Source organism: Cervus canadensis, chromosome 11, assembly GCF_019320065.1.
Source record: "Cervus canadensis isolate Bull #8, Minnesota chromosome 11, ASM1932006v1, whole genome shotgun sequence".
NCBI classification, from domain to species: Eukaryota; Metazoa; Chordata; class Mammalia; order Artiodactyla; family Cervidae; genus Cervus; species Cervus canadensis.
This window is the reverse complement of record NC_057396.1, coordinates 12,155,741-12,161,740: the sequence shown is the minus strand read 5'-3', so window position 1 is coordinate 12,161,740 and position 6,000 is coordinate 12,155,741.

Sequence of the window (6,000 nt, the reverse complement as noted above, 5' to 3'; positions counted from 1 at the left end):
CCTCCTAAATTAAAAATAATTTACTGATGATTTAAAACCACCTACTTACTTGCTGAAATTAATCCTGCTGATGAATTAGCCAGCTGTGTGACCCTGAGAAATTTATTTATTCTCTCTTTGTTTTACGTTCTACTTCAGTACCAAAGAAATAATCAAAACTTCATAGAAATTTTAAAGATGAAATTAGGACATGCTAAATGTGTGTCTAATATAAAGGAAAAACTTAGTAAGTATAAATTGTTAAAAGTGTAGTTGTTATTATTATCAATATGTAGAATGATCTGAAAATAGACCCTCTCAACTCCCCCTTTCACTAGAATAAATATTGATTGGATAAATGAATGTTTAGTTATGTATCACCTTATAAAAATAGTACTTTTTTTCACTGCTCAAATGGATCTTCTATAGGTAAATATTTTTACCCAATTTATACATTCAAGGACTTCAACACTTAAAGAAATAGGGTGGGGACTAGAATGTTCTAAGGGAAGTTGGATAGACTAGGCAGGGTACACTAGAGACAAACCATCCAGCTTCCATTACTCAGGCTGTGGACAGTCCTTACAGCTTCTTCCCTTATATTAGCTGTTTGGCATTTAATAAGTTTCAAGAGCAGAAAGGAGTAAGAAATAAAGTGTAATACACTCAATGTATTTTAAAATAATCTTTAAAACATTAATTAAACAATATATTGATAAAAGAGAAATGTAAATACCTTTTATCATTAAAAATATTCATCTTTGTTTCATTTAAAATAAATATAAATTTAAAAAAAAAAGAGAACTGTAAGCAGATGGAATAATACAGTAGAAGCAAATATGGGATATAGGAAATGAAAAGAAGAACAAAGAAGGATTAAGAATTATTGATACATCCAGCAAAATAATTACAACTGGAGGACTGACAGATGAAATAGTTTAAATAATAAAATAGGCTGAAACTGTATGACTATATCTCCAATGTGTGATGTTAGGTGGTGGTGGTTTTGTTGCTAAGAGACTCTTTTGTGACCCTATGGACTATAGCCCTTCGGACTCCTCTGTCCATGGAATTTCCCAGGCAAGAATACTGGAGTGGGTTGCCATTTCCTTCTCCAGGGGATTTTCCTGACCCAGGGATTGAACCTTGTCTCCTGCATCGCAGGTGGATTCTTCACCACTGAGCCATCAGGGAAGCCTGTGGTTTTAGGTAGAGCTGATTAAAAAAAAAATACATGTAAGTTAAATGGGAATATTAGGGAGTTCCCTGGTGGTGCAGCAGCTAAGAATCAATTCTCCCAATGCAGGGCACCCAGGTTCGTTCCCTAGTTGGTTAACTACATCTCACATGCCGCAGCTGAGAGGTCATATGCCACTACTAAAGATCCCGCCTGTTGCCATGAAGACCAAAGATCTGACATGCAGCAAATAAGACCTGGCTCAGCCAAACAAAAGAACAAACAAACAAAAATATATATATATATATATATTAAAAGCCTGCTTTATAAAAAGAAAAACAAAAGCAAAAACGGGGGAGAGGGTAATAAGTCAGCACTAACAGAAAGGTAATAGGAAGATTCCAGTGAAAGTATATATAATGTCTAGAAGAGTCTCAGCTACTTTTGTCTTCCCAAGTTTTCCTCAAAGATGCCTTAGGCTAATACTCCCAGAACACAGACCAGTATTCTGTGACTCTGCTCTATGCCTTGAGCCTCAAAAGCAGCTTTTAAACTACAGCTATCTATTCATCCTCCAAATTCTTTCCTTCAAAATAGCAGAAGTCAGGTGGTTTCCCTTACTCTGACCCTCTCATTTGAAAACTTACGTTTTTGATATCATTATCTGCAAAGTATCCGATATTATGTGAGACAGTGCTCCTGAAATGTCTTTGGTCTCTGTAGCACTTTAGTGAGGCCAAGCAAACAAACAATGAAAAGACTGGTGCTGACCTTGAAGAGAAATCAGTAACACGTTAGAATTTTATTATCATATAGAAAGTATTTTTTCATTGCAAATGCAAATATATCAAGGTTTGAATTTTATAGAAATGGATATTCTTTTAAAGTCCAGCCAGAATACCCTATTTGGTTAAATTACATAGGACAGCATTTGTCTAACTATACCATAGGATGTCAATTGGGATTATGTGAAAAAACTCAAATAAAATTTTAGGGAATTGTAGTTTTAAAAATAAGTTAAACAGTTTTGTTTACCAAAGAAAACTTTCAAAACACCATATATAAGTGTCCCTTATATAGATATAAGAATGCATTCTAGTACTTTTCAACCTAATCTGACAATGGAAGTCCTTTGTGTGTTGCAAAGCTCGGAACTAGTAGTTCATGAAATATACTTTGGGAAGTGCAGCTTTAAGAACTATACACAGAGATGGGAATTCTAGTTCTCTAATAAAAGCTCTAGATTCTTTAAATCCAACTGTATTATTAAAAGACTAAGAGGAAATATCCATAATGTAGTTTCTGACTTTATATTGCAGTAGGATGAGAAGCATCAGATATTTGGGAAAATGATAGAGTTAAATGAACTTTAAAAAAAATCTGAACTTTCTGAATGGAGCACTACACGTTTTAACTTTAAAACAAAATAGTTTGAATGTATTTCTCGGAGGTGAAATACATCTTGACCGATTTGAATTTTTTTTTTTAAACAAAGAAATACACACATGCAGTGTTTTATTTGTTTAATAACTCGCAACCAGGGTTGGTGAAATTTCGAGATACAAATTTTTACCCTTTTTTTTTTTTTTTGAGATGATCAGCTTTTCTCTCCCTGTCACAAAGAGAGCTCATGTCACTGCCCAAGTGCAAATAACTTCTTCAGGAAAGAAAAACTACTGGGAAACATGCACAAGTTTGATGTTCTAAGACATCTGTGGGTGCAATGGACATTCAGAACTCCCCAGTACACATCATTTTATAAGCCTTTGCATATTTAGTTTTCAAGTTCTATTATTATTGTATATAAAAGAAGTGAAACTTTTTCTCCCTAATATTATCCATAACCTTTGAAATGCTAACGTGAGAGCCTTTGAAATGAGTTTTGAAAAAATCTTAATAACCAATATCATGATAGATATGTAACACTAAATGAATTCACTCAGTCACTGCCCTTTAACAGCTATGTTTTTTCCTTATAACCTTTCATGCTAATGTTTACAACTGTCTCCTCCATGACTATACTCTCTGGATTAGATAAGGGACGTGGAAATTTTTCCATAATGAAGTAGTCATCTGGATTGAATTGTCAGAATCCAATCTGCACATCACTCTTACTTTGTTATGTGGAATGAACAAAGACGTCTACTTCGACACACTCAGAGCAGGTCTAAGACATCCTTCAAACCTTCCGATTATTCCAAAGATTAACAAAAATTCCCTGCTAACTTTGACTAAAAGACTAGATGTAATCTTCTATTTTTCCAGTAAGTGTTGAAAGGCAGAATCACACAAATGGAGACACATTTATAAACGAGGTTCATGTCTCTCTCTCTTTTTATATATTTAACATTTTCTTCAGTGCTTTGTGAAGTGACATGTTGCTTTCAAGCTAGTGTATGAGTGAGTAATGAGTAAAAACTAGTTTGAAGATTATTTATGTCGTGTCCATTCACATTGGAGATAATCTTCCTTAATATTTAAGCCTTACATCTTCTCAGGAATGAATGTTGAGGATCAAGCTTACTTTTCAAACATATATAACCTCTGTACCATTCTATCCTCACCTCCCAATAGTTCTCAAAGCCTTATGCAAATTAAAAAAATTTAGTTTATCCCTTAATGTTTAGTAGAATAGATGTCTTCCTGTATGATGTCAACAGAGCTGGTAGTTGGTCGGTTAATTTTAGAAAGAAAATAAAATTGGATTAAAGAGAAAATTATATATCTATGCATACATAGATTATATACATACAAATATACATACAAATTAAAAGTTTTAACAAAAAGTAAATTTTAAATACTAAAATATGTAGCTTATAAAGCACCTTTGTACATAAATTTTTTGATGTGAGGACCCAGGCCTTTCTTTTTGGTATTGTTTTGCAAATGGGAGGTCTCTGAAGCCCTTCTTGCATAAATCACATATGTAATGCATCTTGTATGATTTCAAGCTCTGATTTCACTAAAATGGGGTGAAAACAAAACACTTGCTAAGCAATCTGAGTGCAAAATCCTTGCACTTAGTGATCAATTGTTTGATTAATTGCAATCTTCCTTCTGTCTTTCACATACCTAATATGACAGCACTTAAAAATTGTTTGTCATGAAGTATATCAAATACAAAGTATAAATAAAATGCATATGTATAATTTAAAGAATAACTGGCGTACACACAACCAGGTTAGGAAATAGAATATTGCCTGTACCTTAAATGCCCTTTCTGTTACACACCCCAGAGGCAACTATTAGAATGACTTTTATGATAATCATCCTCCTGCTTTTCTGTCCAGTGTTGCTGTCCTATGTGCATCTTTAAAATATACCTTTAGTTAGCTTTTTAAATGCGAAACAGAATAGACCTGTATTTTGGTGACTTGCTTCTTCCCCTTAACATTGTGGTGATGTGTGTAGCTAATTCTCTTCTGCAGCATAGCATTCTATTTCAGGACAACACTTCAATTTACCCATTCTACCACTGATGGACAATTTGGGCTTTTAGTTTAATTCTCCCCAAAGTAGATCCTAAGGCAAAGATTTGGGTATAAGCAGCTTTTCTGGGACGTGATTCTGGGAAGCATTGTAAAGTAGGAGGAAGTAAGACTCAGAAAGAAGAAAAGCTGATAAAATGTGTGTTCACGAACAAGTGATCACTATAGTTTTATTCCTGCTGGCAGCTCTGAAAGAGTACGAAGCACACAGAAGATTTATCCACTAAGGGATGTGGAACTTAGAATATTTATCCACCCATTCCTGTCCTAAATTGGCTGAACATCACCCTAGGCCATCCACTCCCCTTATGGCTTGCCCCTGTGTGGGTTGCTGAGGGTGCCCGGAAGCAGAGATACACAGGAAGCAATCATCTTGCACAAGAACTGTCTAGGATAGGTGGAGAGAATGAAGTGGAGTCCTTCTTGGATCTGCTACAAAGCGGCCGTTGTACCACTCAGATCCACTCAAGCCCCGAATAGTTTCACTCTGGCCTGTCACTGATTCTTCAAGGTTCAAGATACAGTTCCCTGAAAAGGGGAAAAAACAATAAAGCACTAAACAATGGGTGAGTTAATGGGCCAAAGTGTAGTCGCTACAGCTGTGGTTGGTCCTAAGACTACTATTAATATTCATCAACCCCTTTACCACCCTTTATAAATTTCTCTTGGTCAGAAATTCTCAAGGAGCTTGCCTTGGTGGGGCGATCCACTCCTTCATCTTTGAGGGAACTGAATTCTTGGTTACTTTGCCTTTGTAAAGACTCGATTGTAGAAATGGTCTATATGCTACTATCATTGACATAGAAGCCCCAGGAAGTATCCTTGCAAATCCCTCTGCATTGGATAAAGTTGAAGACACTAAAATATGGAATCTTCCTGTCCAAGAACCTGGTATGACTTTCTATTCTATTCTTTCTATTCATTTTAAAATGATTTTTATTAAAATTTAATCTTTTTATTCATACAGAGCTTTATTTATATTCAATACATCCTAAATTTTTGTTTTTGATGTTATCATGAATGATGTTTCTCAAGTTATACTTTTTAATAGTTGGTAGTATACAAAATTCCTTCTATGTATCAATTTAGTATTAAAAAGATCCTCCTTGGATTCTTTGGGGGTTTTCTAGATAATCATATCTATTGGTGATTATCCAAATAATGTTTACTTTGTCCTTCTTATGCAACGTTTATGTGTTTTATTTCTTTTCTCATTTCATTGCGTTGAGTAGACTGAGTGAGAGGGATGATAGCTGGCATCTTTATCTTGTTCCTATCAATTTTTAAAATATCAAACCAAACATATTCCCGGGAGAGACCCAACTTGGTTATAATGTACTATGCTTTTTATATATT